Source organism: Artemia sp. Qi Xiang Cuo, chromosome 9 (genome assembly GCF_049724085.1).
Source record: "Artemia sp. Qi Xiang Cuo chromosome 9, ASM4972408v1, whole genome shotgun sequence".
Lineage (NCBI taxonomy): Eukaryota > Metazoa > Arthropoda > Branchiopoda > Anostraca > Artemiidae > Artemia > Artemia sp. Qi Xiang Cuo.
The window spans coordinates 58,052,768-58,077,566 of NC_142802.1; the positions used below are offsets into that span (position 1 = coordinate 58,052,768).

Below are 24,799 nucleotides of genomic sequence, written 5' to 3' on the forward strand. Positions count from 1 at the left end.
ACAAAAAAAAAACCAAAACAAGTACTAATATAAATGAATAAATTACAAGAAATCACTATCAAAGAATAAATAAACCCCCAAACAAACAGAAAATTAAATAGAACAATCATAGCAAACAAAATACAATAGGTACTAATATAAATGAAAAAATAATTCTTAAAACGAGTGAAACTTAAATTGAATATGCCAATCAATCTTGAAACGAACAAAATCACTACAAACAAGAGTGTGGGTACTGCACTCATGCTCAGCTTAGCTGTAAAAGTCTAAAGCCTTCTCCATCATTGGCACCTCACTGGAAATGAATTATGTAACAAATATTTTCTTTTCCAGTTATTACAGCATTGAAAATGAAAATAAAAATTACAGCGAAATAAAATTTTGAAGTAATTATCTTTCGGCAATTCATATAATTCTATATCAAATATTCAATTCAATTTTATTTGTACTTTCCAAGACTGTTCAAGGCCCATATAGTTTTTTAGTGCTTTTATAAAAGATTCTTATTGTTCTAATTAAATGATCCCCCTCCCGAAAAAATTATCCTCTAGATAATTCAATCCAGGTGATAATTTACCCCGGACAATTTCCCTTAACAACTCCACGCGTAGAATTGAGACGGAAAAGAGAAAGCAAAACATATAAAAAGAATTTTGTATAGGAATTCTGGCAAATTCCCCCAAAATTACCCCTGACAAGTTCACTCCATGGAAACTTCCCCCTCCATGGGAAATACCCCGTAGAAAAACCCCCACCAGAAAATTTGTCCCCTATGAGTAAACAATGAGCAAATATATATAACTTAAAGACCTTTTCCCTGGGGATGTGGGGGGTCATGTTATATCCAGAGAAATATTTATTGTGCTTTTCAACTATGATGAACAAAATGGCTATCTCAAAATTTTGATCAGATTATTTTGGAGAAAAAAGGGGCAAGGGAGGGGGGCCAGTTGCCCTCCAATCTTTTTGGTCACTTAAAAAGGGCACTAGAAATTCTAATTACCGCTTGAATGAACCCTCTCCTGATCTTCTAGGACCAATATTTCAATACGACCACCCCTGGAAAAAAAATAAATAAAAAATAAAATAAACACGCATCAGTGATCTTTCTTCTGTCAAAAATAGCAAAATTCTACATTTTTGTACATAGGAGCTTGAAACTTCTACAGTAGGGTTCTCTGATACGCTGAACCTGATGATGTGATTTTCATTAAGATTAACTGAATTTTAGGGGGTGCTTCCCCCTATTTCAAAAATCCGGCAAATTTATTCAGTCTTAGTGGCGTTGTTTGGGAGGGGCAAGGGGGGCAGTTGTCCCCCCAATTATAGGATAAAAATCTATTATATAGGCCGTTCCCCTTGACCCCCCCCCAATTAAAATGCCGGAGTATATTATATCGAATTTGCCGTGCACAGGTAGCCTCCTATCTCTTTGTTTTTGTCCTTTCCCTAAGTTGCCATGTTTTGTGGTTGTGTTTTTTCTTTTCCCTTGTTTTTATTATTTTTGTGGGTTTCGTTACGAATGTAGCTGCCTGTTGGGTCTGTTTGAATATTTGTGTTTGTCTGTGTTTTTTTTAAATATCTTGAAAACAAAAAGTGAGTATTTAAACAAAATATACGAATCTAAACACAAAGTGTTGACTATAAAATTACTATATGAGTGCATTAGTCAAGTTTTGTTTCAACATTCTCCGTCTAGGAAGAAGATAGACCTCTTACTAAATACTTTGGATACACCCACGGGCCATGGAGTAGGATGTAAAAAACCATGAATATTTGACAAACCGCCGTGAATGTGAATGGCAGTGTCAATCATGAAAGCCTAAATCGTGCTGTCCCGCTGTTGCCAAATAAAAAGCAGAACGTCCTCGAATAGGGCTAGTGGGAGGAAGTCACAAGAAAAAATTTGAAGGAAGTAAGGATTTCATGGCAGGCAGTAAAGATTTAAGCTCTGAACAGGGTGTGAAGAAGGACGAGCAGGATTACATCGTGTTAGGAGGTTGGCGGATTGGTGCTGCAAGGACTTGTGTAAAAGTAGCAGTATTTCTGTGAAACCATATATCGTATCTCAATGCTACAGGTTTTCTAGCAACTTTAATTTATCTTCAAGAGAATAGAGGCTTTTATATTCGGGTGGATGACTGATTTCAGTGGATGAATGATTGGGTCGGGGGGGGGGGGGAGTTTGCTCCCCTCCCCATCTGAAATTTATCGGCTTCAAAAATCTTGTCAGAACTAAAATGAGCCTACATAATTCAACCATTCACAGAAACGGGGCAGTTTTCTTTAGTATACCTTTGCCTTTATGATACTATATGGCTCATTTTTCATTCTCTTAAGTCATTTTCACTTGAATTAGGGAAATTGGCTCCAACTCTCCCCTCCCTCCCATGATTTTGACAAAATTGAGACACTAACCTCATATGAGCCAAATCAGTCAATCCAGATTAAAAAAAACAACCATGGTCTACAATAATCGTTTATTTAATATGGACATTGATTGTATGGGAGTGAATGGGCCACTAGGCGGCATTATGGCCCCCAAAATTGAGAAGCTTGAAAAACAGCCTTTTCGATATTTTCAAATTAATAGCGTAGCACAGAATTATCACTCGGCAATATTTCGGCCCTCTTTGGGCCATAGTTGCTATTTTACGCCAAAATATGGCAGAAATTGCCACTTTGATGTTGCCCGATCTCTTTTCTTAATTAAAAAACACAATTTCAGTGTAAGTTAGCTCTCTTCCAATATTTTGCTATCACTGCTTTGACACGGCCAACCCAATCAAAAAGCTGTAGCAACACACTATAGGGCCGACGCAAGGACCTTAGTAGTCAAGAAGCGTCTTTAATCCGATGCTGTGCAATGTAATGCAATCCAATATACATACATATATATATATATATATATATATATATATATATATATATATATATATATATATATATATATATATATATATATATATATATATATATATATATATATATATATATATATATATATATATATATATATATATATATATATATATATATATATATATATATATATATATATATATATATATGTATATAAATATATATATATATATATATATATATATATATATATATATATATATATATATATATATATATATATATATATATATATATATATATATATATATATATATATATGTGTGTGTGTGTGTGTGTGTGTGTGTGTGTGTGTGTGTGTGTGTGTGTGTGTGTGTGTGTGTGTGTGTGTTTGCGTGTTTTCGCGTGTATGTCTGCAAACGTGTCTGTGCGCGCACTTTTTCGGGTTTGTGTGTGTGCACATGTGCTCGCGCTCGCGCGTGCGTGTGTGTGCGTGTGTGTGCGTGCGTGTGTGCGCGCGTGCGCGTGCTCTTGTGTGTGTGTGTGTGTGTGTGTGTGTGTGTGTGTGTGTGTGTGTGTGTGTGTGTGTGTGTGTGTGTGTGTGTGTGTGTGTGTGTGTGTGTGTGTGTGTGTGTGTGTGTGTGTGTGTGTGTGTGTGTGTGTGTGTGTGTGTGTGTGTGTGTGTGTGTGTGTGTGTGTGTGTGTGTGTGTGTGTGTGTGTGTGTGATGTGGTAAGTGTGTGCGTGTGTGTGGCATGCGTGGATGTCGTGTGTGATATCCTTCTTGAAAAATGATGGATACCTATGTGTGTTATATTTTATATATATATATATATATATATATATATATATATATATATATATATGTGTGTGTACTACTCTCGTGTGTGCTCGTGTCGTCTGTGCTATCGTGTCTATATATATATATATATATATATATATATATATATATATATATATATATATATATATATATATATATATATATATATATATATATATATATATATAATTGGGTGGGGAATATGGTAAAATCTAAACATCTACGAGGACGGAGTGGACTACCCCCAAAATAAGAAATTTGATATCCTTCCTGAAAAAGATGGGCACCTATGCGTGTTTCTTTTATATATATATATATATATATATATATATATGGTGCCCATCTTTAAAAGGTGCCCATCTTTTTCAGGAAGGATATCAAATTTCTTATTTTGGGGGTAGTCCACGCCCGCTCCCCGTAGATGTTTAGATTTTACCATATTCCCACCCAATTCGTCTATTTTTGTAGGTTTTAACTGGCTTGCTCTCCACCCAAAATTAATGAGTGTGAATTAAAATCAGAATATATATAAAAAAATACTTTTCTTTATTTTAATTTTTCATGTTTCAAAACATCTTTCAAAATTATATAACAAATATTTACTCAAATTTCAGCTGCTAATCCAAAGAAATGTTTCCACGCTCTATCGGATGTTTGAACAAGTTTTATTAGAATGGAAATACAATATCTTTATGTTTTTCCAATAAGTGGCGCACAAAAGTTCAGCCAAAATTAACATGAAAAATCTCTTTTGATAAATGTAGAAGAATCTTATCGTTCTATAATCATTTAATGATAGGACTATTGATTTGAGTAAACATGTTTACAGTATATTAAACTATGTATTTTTCACCTGAGAAATGGTCAGGGTTGCCGCAAGAGAAAGAAAAGGAATAACCAACATACGGACTAAAAAACACCGAAGTCGGTGGCCAATATTGATAGGCTATATGCTTAAAAATTGTGGGCACCATAAGGTAAGACACTATGTTTTTCAAAGGCAATCAACTGCTTCAAGAAAAAAGAGAATCTATACCAAAAAACGGAATTTTGACGAAACTGAAATTGTGGACTAAAATCCCTTTTCTGAACATAAAAAAACTTTTTATTTATTTCCCTGCTATTTACCTTTTACTTTGCTCAATTTTAATTTTAGTTTTTTTCTTGTTATCCATTGAAACAAATGGCTGCAACATCTTTTTTCCATCCACCAATAATTGTCTCATTTCGTTCATTTGCTTTTGAGCGTTTTTACTCCCCGCAACACAGCTGGCATCTTTAATGATAAGCACTAGCTTTGAAAAAAACCACACACATGGTGTCAATTTTGTACAATAATTGTATAAGGACCCCGGTGCCGCACCGATGAAAGAAGACCGGCGGTGGCGGGGCCAAAAACAGCAGAGGCGGCGTGCCGCCGGCGCGATCAATGTTGACCGCAAACATTAATGTTTTCATCAAATTTTCTCAAATCACAGATTAAATTTACAAATTTACTTTCTCTACTCATTGACAGTACACTTTCATAGGATACTCCCCCTAGTAGCTACTGGTAGCAACCAAACTGTCATATTCTTGTAAAAGTCTCACATCTCCCTTAACACTCCCTTTTGTATTTTTTTTTTTAAACAGCCATATAATATTCTACAAGATCCGTCTCTGCTTTAAATTAAATATAATAACTAACTTTTTGGCATCCCTGCTTTCAATAAAAAAGAAAAATCAAGATATTATTATTTAAATATAATACTTCCCTAACCCCCCCCCCCCGTCTGGATACCACCTTGATAGGATACCGTCTCTGCTTTAAATTAAAAAAAAATAACTTTTTGGCATCATTGCTTTAAAAAATAAAGAAATTTGAGATATTATCATTTAAATATAATACTTCCCTAGCCCCCCTCTGGATACCACCTTGATAGAATACCGTTTCTACTTTGAATTAAAAAAAAAATAACTTTTTGGCATCCCTGATTTCAATAAAAAAAATTCAAGGTGCTATCACGTAAATATAATAACTCCCTATGCCCCCCCCCTCTGGATACCATCTTGATAGGATACCGTCTCTGGTTTAAATTAAAAAAAATTAACTTATTGGTATCCCTGCTTTCTAAAAAAATCGAGGTATTAACATTTAATATGTTAGCTCCCTACCCCCCCCTCTGGATACCACCATGATTGGATACCGTATCTGCTTTAAATTTCAAAAAAAAATAACTTTTTGGCATCTCTACTTTCAGTGTTCTTTGAAAAAAAAATTAGGGTATGAGTAAAGGGGTACAATGACAACAACAAAATGTCGAATTAATTCAGATATACCTCAAATTATTGGAAAACTGAGTTATAGATTTGCCGTGGTATTCAATAAGATCCAAAGAATCATAGGCAGCACAATCGCGCTGCCTAAGTAAAGAACGATGTTGGCACAGAGTATAATTTATTATTATTAATTAAAAAAAACTTTTTCCACAAAATAAGTTTTTTAAAGGAAAGTAAGGAACTCCATTAAACCAAAAATGAGCAAAAATAAAATCAAATAATCTACCAAGCGTGAAACTACCACGAATCAGCATCGATAAATAAATGAAACCAAAAACGAACAGAAATTATAATAAATAACCAAGTCAAACTAAAAAACGAGCAGAAATTAACATGAGTAGGGCTCAAAACCCCTATGCCTTCCCAAGGCCGGAACATAATTTGCCCTTTACTGAAAAAAATATAAGTAAGTATGTAAGTAAGTTTACTTATAACCCGCAATATAAAATAAATGCGGAGTAAAAAAGAAAAAAACAAAATAATATTATCCACAAGGAAATAATAAGAAAAACATAACATAAATAACATAACAATATTTATAAACTCTAATCTGGAAAAAAATAAGGGAGGGGGTCACTGGTACATATTATCCTAGTACTTTTGGTCCTCAGGTCCTTAGCGACGTTGTAAAAAAGCACTAGAGGGCGGATAAGTCCAAAATGAGAAAAAATCTTGTGATTTCTGTACAATCTTGGTAAATATATCTGGACTTTACATTATTTAAAATAACCTCTCCTTACCCGAACACTGTTTTTTGCACATTAAAGGCTGCAATCAGGAAAGAAAAGAATTGTAGGAGAACAAAAACTATGGTAAAGTTTACATAAGCCTCGGCGGCTTTACCTCCCTCTATTAGGCAAGATTTTACCATATGAGAAGTGAATACACTGCAGAGCACTAGCAACCAGAGACGAGCATGTAGTCAAAAGTGTATCAGAAAAAGTAATCCCAAGCAATTTCAACTTTGAGACACACTTGAGTAGTATTGTACCCACATCTAAAGGAGGAGCAGGGTTAGAAGTATTAGGAGGAGCTGGAAAGAAATATTAAAACACAGAAACTCGCATTTTGAAGCATTTACAGAAAGCCCAATCATACTCAAAGCATTAATCAGAACATTTAGATTTTTTGTGAGGCCTGACCTAGTATGACTAACTAGCAGAACATCATCACCTTAGGCAATGTGACTAACAACAGTATTTTCTAAAAACACAGTAGGAGACAGCATTCGCAAACAGTCCGGAAGCACAGTTTTAAAAATATATGGAGACAGCACACCACCTTACCTGACTCCCTTCTTTACTTAGATAGGTTCGGATATATCAGACATCCATTTTAACCGAACCAACGAATTGGAATACGAATATTGTAGAACTTTTAATAGGGGAAGAATTAACTCCTGCTTTAACTAAGCAGTGAAGTACTTGTGAATGTACAACGTTGTCAAAAGCGCCCGAGATATCAACCAAGCAAAAATAACGTGGCTTTATTTGCTTTTTTGCCGAGACGAGCAACTGACCAAGCATATGATGGGCTTGAGAACAACAAAAACCGGCTCTGAACCCAACTTAATAATCAGTAATATTACATTTAGTCAAAACTTCAGGCTATACGGCATACTCAAAAAGCTTGCTCGTGAAGCAGGACACTGTAATTGGTCGATAACTAGAACACTGATCTGCGTCCTTTCCCTTTATCAAAACTGATGTTACAATTCCCGAAAGAAAACTATCTGGAACTAAGGACTGGGATAAACACATTTGGAATAGGAGCTGAATGTGTGTTAACAGTAATGGACACTTAATGTTGAAGTCATTGTAACACAGACCATCCGTATCATGAGCACTAATATGTTTTTACTTTTATAACTTTAATAAATAAAATAATATTAACGTTTTGATTACTAGATATCAGTATATGTATATTAAACTGACAATGCACATTCATTTGTATTTTTTTTTTCAGTAAAGTGCAAATTATGTTCTGACCTGGGGACGGCATAGGGGTTTTCAGCCCTACTCATGTTAATTTCTGCTCGTTTTGAGTTTGACTCAATTATTTATTGTAATTTCTGTTCGTTTTGGGTTTCATTTATTTGTCGGTGCTGATTTGTGGTAGGTTCATGCTTCGTAGATTATTTGATTTTATTTTTGCTCATTTTTGGTTTAATGGATTTCTTTACTTTTCTTTGAAAAACTTATTTTGTGGAAAAAACTTTTTTTTTTAGCTAATCTAATTAAAAGGGAGCACACACAAAAACCAAATTAGGCCAGTAGACTATGAGAAATTGCAAAATACCCAAGACAATGAACAAGTCCCAATGGGGGGGGGGGCCTAGGTCTATCAAAATATTTCAATGATTTCCTACGGAATTTGATATCATTCTCCTCCGTCTCCACTTTAAATGAAAAAAAAATATCTTTTTGGCATCCCTGCTTTCAATTAAAAAAAAAAAGAGGCATTATCATTTAAAAATGATAGCCCCCTATCCCCCCTTATAGGCAATAATTTACAATTTTCTAATGAATCATATTTTTGTGGAAACTTTCGTTTCAATTTTTAATTCCCTAACCTCGTAAATTATGGCATTTAAAATAATATTTGGCAGGGAAAGTCACTGGTGATAAATCGCTAGGGGTGGCACCGTGATTGGGTGATTTTCGGGGAACCAAATTGTTCTTCGGGGTGACGCATAGATTTTTGTGGAAATAGCCGAAAATTTGGGGATAGTACAAGCCCTGCTTGTTTTCTAATCAGGAAAATCGAAATACTAAACCACACGAGAAAGAAAAGCTCTGACTTTGCGGTTGGCGCAATAAAGAATTGCCGCAAAATTAATTCAAAGTCAGCCGGACACCGCCATCTTTGCCGGTGGCGGCGCGCCTGCGGCGAACCGGCGGCGTAGTGACACTTCGGTGGCGGTCAACCGGGCCTCTCGTTGGCGGCGTTCGGTCGATCCACCGGCGCGGTGCCGGGGTCTAATTGTATATGACTCGAAAATTTCTGAAGGTCAAGTCTATGTCGAAATATCAGACAAATAGCATTAAGTATCTAAATAGCAATCTCTGGCAGTGGTCTCTAAGAGTATCAGGCAGTATCTAAACAGGTCTTCAGACCATTAACTATTAGATGTTAGTTCTGCAAAATGCAGAAATTATTCTTCATTAATCATTCAGCGGCGGATCCAGGGGGGCAAGGGGGCGTGCCCCCCTAACATAGTCTAAACTAGTGTAATTTACTTAATTAACGCTAATTTGTGTTAATTAAACTTGCTCCTAACGCAAGTTTATCGGATCAACCTATTTTGCACCCCCCCCCCCCTAAAAAATTCTGGATCCACCAGTGAATCAACTGTCTTTTCTACTGCAACTCGATCTTGATCATTTACTGTTCCTGAATGCAGTGACGTAATTTCATCAAAATCATGGTGGGGGGAGGGGGGGAAGCTGGAGCCAATTTTCTCAAATCAAGTGAAAATGACAGTGAAAACTGAAAAATGATCCGTATATTTTCATAAAGGCAAAAATATACTAGAGAAAACTGACCTTTTTCTCTGGATACTTGAATTATGTAGGCTTATCTTAGTTTTGACAAGATTTTTTTGCAGAACTAAATTTCAGCTGGGGGGGGGGCAAACTGAGGTCTGGGGGGGCAAAGTTGGGGGGGGGCAGTTGCCCCCCTGCCCCATGGCAAGTTACGCCCCTGCCTGAATGGCAGTACAAGCTACATAAGGAAACGTTAAAAACTGGATAAAATGTACTCTCAAAACAACTTCTGATTCAGGAGCATACAGGAACTGAACTTTCTAACCTTCATGATCGTCATTGCATTTAGTCAAACAGTTCGTGGTAACGAACTACAAGTAAGGTGCGACTCAGCCCAATAGCAAGCGAAATTAAAAAAAGGATTTTGATGACAATAATAGATACATCAAATGAATTGAATTCTATGTTTAGGTTGATTCCAAATATATAAGAAGCATTAAGAGTAACCCTACCCATCCAAAGTTACGACCCTGAAAAAGTTTGCCTTATTTTCGAAAAGGGGGGGGGGAATTCCTCAGCAGTCATGGAATTTTGTGGAAAATCGTATCATCAGATTCAGCATTTGAGAGAACCCTGCTGTAGAGGTTTCAAGGTCCAGTTTGCAAATATGTGGAATTTTGAATTTTATGCCAGAAGTAAGATCACGAATGAGTGTTTGCTTATTTATTTATATATGTTTCCCTAGGGGTTATCGTGTCCAGCCAATGGTGCTAGAATATCGGGAAATGGCTCATTCAAAAGGAAATTAGAAGCTCTAGTGCCTTTTTTAAGTGGCCAAATATATTGGAGACCAACTAGACCCCTTCCATGCCCTTTTCCCCAAAGTTGGCCGATCAAAATTTTGAGGTAGCCATTTGTATAGGATAGTTGAAAGATCCAATAACTATGTCTTAGGGGGTAGGACCCCCCCCCACACACACCCCTGTGAAAGAGCTGCAAGTTGTAAAATTTGCCCTTTGTTTACATACAGTACTTCTTATTGGGAAGTAGAAAGGAATTTATTGGGAGTGAGCTTCAAGGAGAAATTTGCCAGAATTCCTACAGAAAATTTCTTTTATTTGTCAAAATTTCTCTTTGGTGACTCAATTTTACATGTGGAGATTTTATGGAGGAAACTTTCAGTGGGGTTGGAATTCTCTAAAGGATTGAAGGGGGAGGTTGATTCTCCACGGGAGAAATTCTCCATAGGGAATAATCACCAGGAATAATTCTTTCTGGTGATTTTTTTGCGGGAGAAACTTTCCATTGGGGTGGGGGGGGGGGGTTCCTGTAAAAATTTTCCACATAGGAAGAATTTCTGGTATGAATTGGAAAACAATCAGAAATTAAATAAAAATAAAGTGTCTTTTTAATGAAAGTATGCTAAGGAGAATTTTTCAGGCGGAATCGTTGGCAGGAAATTTTCTGGGTGGATTCTGCAGCAAAATGGAATTTTCCGGGGGTAATTTCCCGCGGGATAGCTTTTTACGTGGGATAATTTTCCAAGGAGCAATTTTCCTTGGGGGGATTTCCATAGAGGGGGAGGTGGGTTTCCCGGTATAAGTTGAAAAACAAACAGTAATTAAATTTAAAGAAAAATAAGTTTTGTCTGCTGAAAGTAAGGAACAATATTAAAACTTAAAACGAAGAGAAATTTTTCTGTATATAAGGGGGCTGCTTCTTCCTCAATATCCTGCTCTCTACACTAAAGTTAGAGCTTTTGTCCCAATTCTTAAAGACTGACTCCTGAAATACAAGAAACGTCTTATTAGAATAAGGAACTTTTTAAAAGTGCTTGAAAACTTTAGTGTGAGGAGAGGGGTATTGAAGAGGAGGCAGCCCCATAGTATAAAGAATAATTTCTGTTTGTCTTAAGTTTTACTGTTGCCCCCTACTTTCAGATGAAAAAAGTTGTTTTTTGTTTTATTTAATTTTAAAAAGTAATGATATGCCACGGAGCAGTGCAATATTTCAATTTATCAATCAGAATTGTGGATTGTGTTGGGAAAATTAAAATTTCGCATTCACTTTTCCAGAAAAGAGAGAGAGTTTCAAGCAATGCAGTTTTGGCCCATTTGCGTAAGCAAATGGGTTAAAACTGTGTATTTTGCCAAGAGGCAACAAAAATTTTAAAGGTGTTTTGCTGAAAATGTTTTTTATAATTTTTGTTTTTATGTGATTATTCAAGACAAAGGAAATAAATTTTTGGAGTGTTGCTGGCTTTGTACTTTTTCTACATTATGAGAATTTCAATTTATATACTTGCCTTTTTAGAACTAAAATCAGTCAGTCCCAAAGCCAAGCAAGCACAAAAAAAGGATAATTTGGACATATATTTTATGAGCCATAGGTCAGGTCTCAAATTGAATCCATAGTGATTCCATAATATGAGTATGATAGACCGTATCAGGGGTATCAAACTGAAATACGAAAGTATTACCAGCTATGATATATTTTAGTTAGACTTGTCCCGCGTCAGCATTCTATGCATGAAAAAAAAAGAAATAAAAAAAAGGAAATTATACTTTGCCACTCAGAATTCATTTATTTTAATGCTGTATTTTAGCTTACAAACGGCAATACGTAAAACAATGAGTAATTAATATAAGACGGTAAATGTTTTTATCCCTAACTGAATATTTCGGCTCAGAATCAGCTTTTATAACTGAAAGTAACCGAAATTCTCCAGGTACGGGTGAAAGGCCTGTCTGAAACTATATTTTGGAAAATAATTTTTATTCACAATTTAAAGTTGTACTTTTTAACTTTGGAGACGAGGCCCTATTATCTCTCGTCTTAGGATACACCCATGCTGTAATAAATCTGGGAATTTTAAATTTATACTTTTTTATCAATTATTGTTTGCCTTGTCTTCAAACAAATAAAACTTATCATCAAAGTTTTACTCTTCAAAATGCTGTAAAAACCCATTCGCAATGAGATTTTTACTAAAACTGAAATTTTGTTAGTGCTACTTTCCGCCAATTAGGTTTTTTTATAGAATTTTCTGACTGGCTGAAAAACTCCATTAAAATTTTGATTGGCTTAACTTAGCGCTAACTAACCTCAGCATTAGTAAAATTTAATTGTGAATTGGCCTTAATGGAATTTTTGTGTGGTGTTGTGCTGCAAACCATTCAGCTGATCATTTTCTAAAATATTTGCATTGGGTAGATGAGCCAAACTTTCTTTTTGAAAGGTCTGCCACTCCCCGCGTTTTCCCGGTATTTCCTACCTTTCTAACTATTTCACAATCACAGAGTATGATTTTTGTTAGGGTACTGATTTATTTGCAAAGGCATTTTACACTGGATATTTTTTAAGGTGATTTATTTGGAAGACGCCAGGGAAGAGAAACTGCTCAATCGAAACAATGGGGAAAAGCAATTTATATACAAATTTTAGGACACTGTGAGAAAGCATTGTGATATTTTAGTTTGTCTAAGCTGGGAAGCCACCTGGGACAGACATCGTTAGTGCGTAACGATGCTATTGCAAGATTTAAATCTAAATTGTTTATCCATGTAATGCATCTGAATGACATACTAGTGTTTCCCAGGCAATTCGTCCCAGAGGGGTATTTAATTTTATAATTTCAAGAAGTTTAGATACAGGCTGTATATTTCCCCCTGGCATTTACACTGTAGTCCACTAAGTCTTTTCCAAAGAGAGAGAATGTATGATAAATATAAAAATGTAAACATATTTTCCTCTTGTTTTATTATTTTGCTTATGGTATCATATATTTCAAATAATAATTCATGGATTCTATAATACCTGTAAAAAAGATGACCCTAAGACTTTAAGCCATACATTTTTCGGGGTCGTCAAGAGCAAGATTGGGCTCAGGGATAAATTTCTTTGTATACCCTGTCTTTTTCCAATACAGTGCCTATGTTAGTGAATTTGACAGGTGGTTTTGGGTATTGGAAACGAGGCGTTGTGTGAAGACCTGGCCCCCTGAAGCAATTATATTTTTGGGTTCTGGGAATTTGCGTAAAATTTCTCAAAGGTCTTAACAGCTAACCTCATTTGATACTAAATTTTCTACTAAGTAGAAAAAGAAGTACTGTAATTAAAAAGAAGTGAAAATGAAAAAGGTTCGATTATAACTTAAGTAAAAACCGATTAAACTTGAAATAATAATGCCCACATAAAGCAAAATCTCGAACCGGGCTCATTTGAGGCCTGTGGCAAACTTACTACCCCTTTACCGCCCCAACCCCTGTCCTGAAGGGCCTGGTAAAGGGAAATACAGTGTTACACAAGAGGTCACTTTCTGAAGTTTCATTACGGGCTCATGTTATTTAGTGGGAGGGGATCACCTGATCTCCACCTAGTTACGCTAGTAATTTATCTTTGCAGTTTGAGATGCTTACCTTAGATGTATAGTTGGTCGCCGAATTATTTTTTCAAGTGATTGCCTATGTACTCAATATGCAAACATCTACTGAGAAGGAAAATTGTTTCTTTCTGCATTGACAAAGCTTAAAACAAATAACAGTACTCGTATCGTTTTCTTTCTTTTATACAAAATAAATTAAATACCAATTAAAGATTTAAAAGATTAGACAAAAGATATAAAATCCAATTTTATAACGTAAATTTGACCCCAAAAAGTTATATTTCTCAAAAGCTTATCAATACTTTATTAGAGACTAGGACAAAAAAACATATAATTACTTCTCCTGAAAACTAACTTAGAACTGCTACTCTTACGTTGACATTGTTTTTCTTTGGTAAACAAATTAATGTTCTGTATTTACTTTTAATTTTATAATGACGTCTGTTTTAAATATAAAAAGTACTGATAACTACGTATAAAAGGTACTTAACGAATCATACTAAATCATTAATGGTGAATTCGAAGCTACCATCAACCTCAGGCATGTACCCCCCCCCCCCCCACCCTCTCAAATGACATTTCTGGCTCTCTTCTATGAAAAGGTAATATCAAAGAGCAATGTCATTCAAAGTGGTAAAATACTCATTTGAGGCAAAAACGTCCCGATTTTATAACAAGTAACTAACTATAAAATCCTGAATACATAGCAATTATTTTCCCCAGTTGCTAAGGGAAAACTTCTTAAAGGAAAAAGGTCAAAAATCTTCTTTTGCAGTTTTTATAGCATGTTTAAATTTTATCCGGTTCTTAGTCCAAATTTGTTGGACAACGTGGTTCTTACCGGACTTTATCCATATTAATTAACATTAACAAGTGATTTTAATGTTCTCAAATTAGTGAGAATTTTATGAGCTGCCAGGCTCATGTTTTGTCAAACATAAAATTGTATTTAGATTAAGAAGTGCATTTTTAAATTAAACAAAATAATATAAAATATTGCCAAATAGTTTCGCAAAATAAGCTTTCATACAGCAGACATCTATTTTTAAAAACACATTTAGGCTTGTATTTTCTAAATTTCAGGGGGGTAGGCAGAAAATCCTCTTTCCCTTTAGTGTATTCCATACCCTTTAGACTCCTGGATATGAGTCCCTTCTTGCTCTTCCCCCACCGAAATGCTGAAATACGCCCATGATGGTCAATGTACATCCACTTATATTATCCAATAATCTGGGCAGGAAAATTATCCAATTGCCCCCGTACACCGGGTATATTGATGATTCCGCAACACTGCCTGTTGGAGACTTAAATTGTCCAATAATACTAATTTAACTTGTTAAGCCTGGATGCTAGCCTGTATTGGTTATGTGAACATTTTATCCTTAGTTGACAGGATATGCGCGTAACTAGAGGGGAGAGGCTCAGATCCACGTCAATTCACCTAACACAGCTACGTATCTAATAATTTATATTCACTCTTGTATATATATATATATATATATATATATATATATATATATATATATATATATATATATATATATATATATATATATATATATATATATATATATATATATATATATATATATATATATATATATATATATATATATATATATATATATATATATATATATATATATATATATATATATATATATATATATATATATATATATATATATATATATATATAATGGCGTATCCAAGATATTTTTGTTCGGTGGAGGGGTTATTTTCTTCAGGAAGAGAGGGGGGATACACAAGAAACCTGAAAAAACGCATCAAAAATTTGCTTATATGCATTTTATTATGATTTATGAATCGGACAAAAAATTCGGAAAGGAGGTCACACCCTATACCCCTCCCCTTGGATTGCCATTTCCCCTATTGCTGGACTACAATTACGCTAATTATCCCTTACACACTAGGTTAGTCAAGTTGGTTCCTTATGGCTGAACAGATATCAACTAAACCGTACAGCGGATTGAGCTAAAATAAAGAGCCAGTATCTTCAACCTTGACCAAAAGTAATGAGTGGAGTTTTATGAACGGATGGAGGGGGGTCCAAAAAATGACATGATCATAATTACAAAATAGGGTGCCGTTTACATCACATATGGGCCAAGACACGGCAAGAAGTTTATCCAGCATATATTGTGGCGTATCCAATCAGTTTAAAACTACCAAAAACCTTTTTATAAGCCCCTGTAATCTCTAAAGCAGGCTTGAGATACATATACTATAAGAACAACCAAATACGCATACAGAAATCGCAAGTTTGGAGGCAAAATCCCTGAAACATCCTCAATATGATATTAGAACAAACTGAAATAGAAATATGATACTTCAAATAGAAATAAGGAGTGATATTAAAATCGAAACGGAAAGCAATTATCCTGTATACAAGGGAGCTCTCCTTCTCCTCTCAGCCCTCCATTCATTTCGTTAATGTTGGAATTTTGTTCAAAGGCCATGTGGTAGAAATTCCGATTAGTTCTTTTCAAAATGTCTCGAGAATGGAAGGGTTCATTTGCTTACATTCGGCTTAAGCAAAAAACTTTTTTAGTTTGACAATCAGCAACTGCCTACATCTTCTTTCCTCAAAAATACTTTCAGTTAATTACTAGAGAAACTTTATAATGTGTGCTGCTTACCTTAGATGTTTAATTTGTCACCGAAATAATTTTTAAGTGATCGTCTATATACTCAATATTCACTCATATACTAAGAAGAAAAATTCTTTGTTTCAGTATCTACAAACCTTAGAACGAATAGTAGATTTGGTCTCGTTTTTCTGTCTTTAGTACAAAAAAGTTTAGTGTCAATTAAAGATTTAAAAGATTAGACAAACGACATACAATCTGATTTTGTATGGTAAATCTAACCTCAAAATGTCATATTTTCCAAAAGTTTATGAATCCTCTATTAAGAAAAAAAGACTGGGATAGAACAACATTCATTTACTTTTCTTGAAAAATAATTTAGGACAGCTGCAATACTCCAATGGCAGAGCAACCCGGGCTTAGAGTGACATATTTTCTTTATTGTACCGAGGAACTCAAAACAGCAACGTCTTTTGCCGCCTGGACACACTTTATGTTTATTTATACAAGAAAACTACGATTTGCTAAGGGTTTTCTTCTGGTTGTTTCAAAATTATTAAGTTTTCAGAGCAGTACCATAATTTTGTCAGTATTGCCACGCTGAACCGTAACAACAAACAAGTAAAACTAACTAGCTAAATTTTATAATGCTTTTTGTCCGTAAAAATTTAAACATTAGCAAAATGGTGATTGGCAAAACAACTACACCGTCAAAAACGGTTTTTTTTGCGGACTTTTCACACACGTTTTTCTTTTTAATTTTGGCAACCGCTAATATATATATATATATATATATATATATATATATATATATATATATATATATATATATATATATATATATATATATATATATATATATATATATATATATATATATATATATATATAAACCACCTATAGAGGTCTGATTCCAACGAAAATTGAATTCCCAACTTTCCCTAATTTTTAAAGATATATACGGTTTTTTGATTTTTCAGTCAACCGATTTAAAAAGTTAAGTTCCATTTTCACTGTCCTTTGTAATTTGCGAAAACTCCTGTTTTGAGTAGTTTAGAACTGGATTTAACGTAAAATATAAAAAATAAATTTCTAAGATATTAAGTACTAAAGATAAATTCTCTTTTATGCGTCCCCTTCCTAAGGATTAATTAGAAAAAAAACTTTCCGAAAAATAAGTTTTTCAAAGAAAAGTAAAGGTCATTTTAAACTTAAGCTCAGCAGATACAAATACCTGTTAAAATTCAAACTCAAAACGACCAGAAATTACTATTAAAGAATAAATGAAACCCAAAACGAGCATAAATTAAATAAACAATCATAGCAAAAAACCCGCAACAAGTAATAATATAAATGAATAAATAGATCTTAAAGCGAGTAATGATTAGATTGAATATGAAAATCAAGCTTAAAACGAAAACAAATATTTTGCTATTGAAGTAGAGATGAAACTTAAAACGAACAGAAATTAAATAAACAAACAATGCGAACAAACATACAATATATATTAATGTAAATGAATAAATAAATCTTAAAACGAGTGAAACTTAAATTGAATATGCAAATCAAGTTTGAATCGGATAAAAATAACTACAAACAAGAGTTTGGGTATCGTCTCACTGCAGAAGCCTAAAACCTAGTGCGTCATTGGCGCTTTGCTGAAAACAATTCTTTGAAATATTTTCACTTTTGTAACTTTGAGAAATCAAAAATTAATTAAGATTTTAGGGAATAAATATCAGCATATGTATATTGAATTGACAATGCACATTTTTTTTCAGTAAACTCATTTGAATTTTTTTTCAGTAAAGTACAAATTATATTCTGGCTTTTAGAAAGCATAGGGGTTTTGAGCCCTACTCACATTAATGTATGCTCGTTTTGAGTTTGACTCTAATATTTATTTTAATTTTGTTCGTTTTGGTTTTCATTTATTTATTGATACTGATTTGGGGTAGTTGTATGCTTGGTAGATTATATGATAGTCCTGACGCCAGGTGTTGAAAATGTGAACCATACCACGACGGAATAGGGCTGCTGCGAGAATTAGCCTACCCTCCACCCCCTAAATTGACCATTCGGATTCAAAAATACAAATGGCACTTGCTTGTTAGTGTTGGGACACTCCGAAACTTGACATTTTATTATATTTTAGAGTTTCATGCAAGAAAATGCATGTTCCAATAAGTTTGAGGTGCAGATTTCCGCTCAAATAGAAATGCCTAGAAGTCATAGAATGTTTTCATAACAAACTAACACGATTAGTTAGAAAAAATGGCAGAGTTAAAAAAAAATGGCAAAACTATATGAGTCTTGAACAGTCTTGGAAAGTATAAACAAAATCAAATTGAATATTAGATATTTAATGATATTAATTGTTGAAAGATCCATCAGTTCAAGATTTGTTTTCACTGTAATTTTTATTTTCATTTTCAATGCTGTAAGAACTGGAAAATAATAAATTTGTAATATACGAGTAATTCGTTTTCAGCGAAGCACCAATGACGCAGAAGACTTTAGGTTTTTACAGTTATTAAATAAAAAAAACAAGTTTTTTAAACTGAAAGTAAGGAGCGACATTAAAACTTAAAACGAACAGAAATTATTCCGTATATGAAAGGGGCTGTCCCCTCCTCAACGCCTCGCTCTTTACGCTAAAGTTTGACTCTGTCTCACAACTTTATTTTTTAAAACAATAAAAAGTTTGACTTTCTCACAACTCTATTTTTTAAAACAATAAAAAACTTTAGCGTAAAGAGCGAGGCGTTGAGCAGGGGACAGCCCTTTCATATACGGAATAATTTCTGTTCGTTCTAAGTTTCAATGCCGCTCCATACTTTCAGTTTAAAAACTTGTTTTTTTTAGTTAATTTCTGATCGTTTTTTAGTTAATGCAGCTTTTATTTGCATCAAAATTTTACTTTTCTTTTGCTAAATGGATGTCTTTACAAATTAACTTACGTAACTAACTTCTATATTCGTATATTTTTCTTCTGGCAAAAAATACAAAGTTGCAGATTTTTGCAGATGTGAGATTGAAACCTAGGTTATAGGGTTTTCTGATACGCTGAATCTGACGGTGTGATTTTCAATCAAATTCTTTCACTTGTAGGGGATGTTTCCCCCCTCTTTAAAAAATCAGGCGAGTTTTCTGAGGCTCGTAGCCTTTGATGAGTAATACTAAACTTAATAAAATTTATATATTTAGGATCAGCATTATAAACACATTCTTTTGATACATTTATTGACATCAAAATTTCGTTTTTAAAAGTTTCGATTACTATTGAGCCGTATCGCTTGTTTTTTTATTGTTTTTTTTTATTACGTATATTTTATTACTTATATGAAGGGGTTATCCCCTTATTCAATACCACCCACTATACTTTAAAAGTTAAAAAAAAATTTGATTCACAAACCCCTTAATCACAAAGTCCGTTTAATTAGAATAGATAGCTCTTTTGAAAGCACTAAAAAAAAACTGTAGCGTAAAGAGCGAGGTATTGACTTGGGGGAGAACCCCCTCACATACGTTATAATTTCTGTTCGTTTTAAGTTCTAATATTCCTTCTTACATTTCAGTTGAAAAAACTTGTTTTTTATTTAACTTCTGATCGTTTCTTAAATAATGCTTGGAAATCCGGCGCCCCCTTCCGATAAAGGTCCCTTACCCCACATAAACATCCTCCACGTAAATTTTTTCCAGTGAAATCCCCTACTCTCGCCCCCCCCCCCTCCAGAAAACATCCTTCCTGAAAATGGTTGTATACGTCCCAATAACCAATAAATAATGCTGGCAAGTCTGGCGCCCCCTTCATGGCAATTTCCCTTCCTCCATGAAAACTTCCTTCATGGAAAGATCCTTCCATATAGCCCCCGACCCTCTCCGTCCCCCACCTACCAGAAAAAATATCCTCTGAAAAAGTCTGTATACTTCCCAATAACCAATACTATATGTTAACATTGAGTAAAGTTCATAACTTTCAGCCCTCCCCCTGGGGACTTTGGGGGATCAAGTCATCCTAAAAGACATTTTTATCATATTTTCGACCATTCTGAACAAAATGGCAATCTCAAAATTTTGATCGGGTGACTTTGGGGAAAAAATGAGCGTGGGAGGGGGGCTAGTTGCCCTCCATTTTTGTTGGTCACTTAAAAATGGCACTAGAACTTTTAATTTACCTTCCAATGAGCCCTCCCACGATATTCTAAGACCACTGGGTCGATACGATCACCCCTGGGAAAAAAAAACAACAAACAAACAAACAAACAAACACGCATCCGTGATCTTTCTTCTGGCAAAAAATGGAAAATTCCACATTTTTGTAGATAGGAGCTTGAAACATCTACAGTAGGGTTCTCTGATACGCTGAATAAGATGGTGCGATTTCATTAAGGTTCTATAGCTTTTAGGGGTCTTTCCCCCTTTTTTCGAAAATTAGCCAAATTTTCTCAGGCGCGTAACTTTTGATGGATAGGACTAAACTTGATGAAACTTATATATTTGAAATCAGCATTGAAATATGATTCTTTTGATATATCTATTGGTATCAAAAACCCGTTTTCTAGAGTTTCGGTTACCATTGAGCCGGGTCGCTCCTTACTTACAGTTCGTTACCACGAACTGTTTGAAAGAAGGGGGTGTATCCAAAAACGAGAGCATTGAATGATGAATAATAATCTTTATTATTGCCAAACTGGAATACCTCACTTGGATATCTTATGAAATTAACTCAATTTAACAAAGTCAAAAGTTCAATTAATGCATTGGTCAGAAACTCCAGTCAATTCAATTTATCCAGTGACGTCACACATTCCACTAGGTTACAGATACTGAATAAATGTTTAAACACTTTATGAGACGTAAAAGTGTTCACACTATTTCGTAACTACTGAAAGAATTCAGTATTTAATTAATTCAGAATAAAATCCTATACCGACAACTAGTTCAAAACTGGGAATAATCATTTTTAAAAGAATAGATAGATCTTAACTGTTCAAAGACTGAATCAATACAATACTTGTTTGTAGTTATTTTTATTCGATTCAAACTTGATTTGCATATTCAATTTAAGTTTCACTCGTTTTAACATTTATTCATTTACATTAATATATATTGTATGTTTGTTCGCATTGATTGTTTTATTTAATTTCTGTTCGTTTAAGTTTCATTTAAGCTTTAATAGCAAAATATTTGTTTTCGTTTTAAGCTTGATTTCCATATTCAATCGAAGCATTACTCACTTTAAGATCTATTTATTTATTTATATTATTACTTGTATGTTTTTGCTTTGATTGTTTATTTATTTCCGGTTCGTGTTTTGTTTCTTTTATCCTTCTACCGTAAATTCTGGCCGCGTTGATTCTGCTTTCTGACAGGTATTTGTACATGCTGATCACCGGCTTGATATGGCCTCTCCATTCAATAGGAAAACTAATTTTTCAGAAAGTTAGTTCTTAAACAATTTTTGTTAGTTGTTTAGTTCAAAACACATATTATTTTTATTGAATGGGGGGGGGGGGGTGCTTAATGAACAATTATTCTTGAATTTAAAAACGTATCTAGAACTTTCAATTTAAATTAAATGAGGCTTTTTTAAAACTCTATACGATTACCTCTTTGATAAAAACCTTATATATGAACAATAGACAGCTTGAATAACTTGTGGACAGCGATTGACAACAATGAATGGATTGAAAAAATTGCTCCAATAAGGGGGTTTAGACCATTTCACTTGCTGACACAAAGGGATCACGACGGTTTGGAATTGACCTTAATAGGAATTTTTGTGCCAAAGCAATTTTGCATCTATCACAGAGTATGTATTTTAACCTTATAATTGGATAATTATAATAGATTTCCTATATGTTCTTCCCATACAAAACCCCTCCCCATAAGTTATAAACCCCCCTAATAAGTTACGCCCCAGGGCATAACTTACAGTGCCTACCCCTGGGCCCTGGTGGGCTGTGTCGACACCGGAGTTTTTTGTTATCAGAACTTTGAACTATTTTAACAAAATGTCTATCTCAAAAGTTTTATCTGATGCATTTAGGGCGTGGAGGAGAGAGAGGGGCTAGTTGCACTTCAATCTCTTTTGACTCTTAAAAATTGAACAAGAACTTTCAATTTTCAATCAAATGAGCCCTCTCTAAAGTTTATACGAACATCCCTTCCATAAGAATATGAAGGATTCGGAGAATCCTTAAATTACAACCCTTGCCCTAAGGGCTTTGGGCGAGCTGTAATCCTTAAAGACCTAATTTCCAGAACTTAAAACTACGTTTAATAAATTGGCTGTCTTAAAATTTTGATTGGATATGTTAGCGGTAAAGGTGGTCGTGAGAAGGGGGTTAGTTGCCCTCAAATCACTTTCGAATATTACAAAGGGCCCTATCCCTCAGAATTTCCAATCGAATGAGCCTTTTTTGAGGTTTCTACGACACTGCCTTGTATAAAAACCTTAGATGCCCCCAGGGCATAACTTAAAACCCTTGCCCTGAGGGTTGTGGGCGAGTGTCCTCCTAAAAAATATATTTTCTATTTGGAAATCAACAACGCTGAACAAAATGGCTATCAAAAAAGTTTTATTGGATCTATTTGGGCAAATGATGGGCATGAGGGGGGGGGGCTAGTTGTCCTCCGATCACTTTCGACTATTAAAAAGAGCACTAGCCCTTTGAATTTCCAGTTGAATTAGTCTTTTTTTAAATCTCTATGGCGATGCCTTCTATCCAAATATCGTAGGCCCCCAGGCCATTAATTTACGCCGGGGCTACGCCGGCTTTAGGGAATTGTCCTTCTCAAAAACATATTTTCTAGCTGAAAATCAGCTACGCTGAGCAACATAGCCATCTGAACATTTTGATTGGATGTGGTTGGGGGAATGATGGGCATGGGGGGGGGTGGAAGGGGGCTAGTTACACTCCAATCACTTTCGACTATTAACAAGGGCACTAGCCCATTAATTTCCAATCGAATGAGCATGTTTTGAAGTTTCTAGGACAACACCTTCTATAAAACCTTATATGCCCCCAGGGCATAACTTAAAACCCTTGCCCTGAGGGTTGTGGGGGAGTATCCTCCTCAAAAATATATTTTCTATTTGGAAATCAACTACGCTGAACAAAATGGCTATTTAAAAATCTTGATTAGATGTGTTTGGGGGAATGATTGGCGTAGGGGGGGGGGATAGTTGCCCTCCAATCATTTTAGACTATTAAAAAGTGTACTAACCCTTTCAATTTCCAATCGAATGAGCCTGTTTTTAAGTTTCTACGACAACGCCTTCTATAAAAACCTTATATGCCCCCAGGGCATAACTTAAAACCCTTGCCCTGAGGGTTGTGGGGGGAGTGCCCTCCTCAAAAATGTATTTTCTATCTGGAATTCAACTACGCTGAACAAAATGGCTATCTCAAAATTTTAATTGGATGGGTTTGGGGAAATGATGGCCGTGGGGGGGGGGAGGGGGGCTAGGTACACTCCAATCACTTTCGACTATTAAAAAGGACACTAGCTCTTTAATTTCCAATCGAATGAGCCTGTTTTGAAGTTTCTACGACAACACCTTCTATAAAAACCTTATATGCTCCCAAGGCACAACTTAAAACCCTTGCCTTGAGGGTTGTGGGGAAGTATCCTCCTCAAAAATATATTTTTGATTGGATGTGTTTGGGGAAATGATGGGCGTGGGGGGGGAGGGGGGCTAGTTACACTCCAATCACTTTCGACTTAAAAAGGGCACTAGCTCTTTAATTTCCAATCGAATGAGCCTGTTTAAAGTTTCTACGACAACACCTTCGATAAAAACCTTATATGCTCCCAGGGCATAACTTAAAACCCTTACCCTGAGGGCTCTGGGGGAGTAACCTCCTCAAAAACATATTTCCTATGTAGAAATCGACTATGCTGGACAAAATGGCTATTTCAAAAGTTTGATTTGACGTGTTAGGGGGAATGATGGGTATGGGGGTGGGGCTAGTTGACCTCCAATAAGTTTTGACTATGCAAAAGGGCCCTAGAACTCTCGATTTGCAATCGAGTGAGCCCCCTTTGAAGTTTCTACGACGACCCCTTCCATATGAAGTGCCTCTGGGGAAAAAAAATAAATAATAAAACATTGGAGCCGTATGGCCTTTACTACAGGCAACGCTACAGCGTTGCCTCTGATAGGACCTATGCACCCTTATGTGCTCTGTGTAGTTCTTTTTTGCGACATGAAGGTTTTAAATACCCCCGAGGGGGCACACAATGGTTCCCAAATAGACATTCTTCAAGAGACTTATCACACCAAAATTTAATTTTTACCGTCACGTAAA

General features: G+C 34.9%; 1 protein-coding gene across 3 annotated transcripts in view; it reads right to left on the bottom strand.

Moving 5' to 3' along the window:
* The window catches only part of LOC148948871 (aquaporin-7-like), a 71,617-nt gene extending 57,592 nt beyond the window's left edge, over nucleotides 1-14,025 (bottom strand). The window contains exons 1-2 of one of the 3 annotated variants that reach the window (XM_089094118.1): nucleotides 13,907-13,962; nucleotides 1,004-1,059 (exon numbers count right to left, since the gene is read on the bottom strand). The gene's annotated coding sequence lies outside the window, so the exon portion shown is untranslated. Of the gene's footprint in view, nucleotides 1-1,003; nucleotides 1,060-4,287; nucleotides 4,405-13,906 lie in introns of those variants that run through there. The other 2 variants (XM_089094116.1, XM_089094117.1) reach the window with 2 other exon arrangements.
* Nucleotides 14,026-24,799: the final 10,774 nt, after the last annotated feature.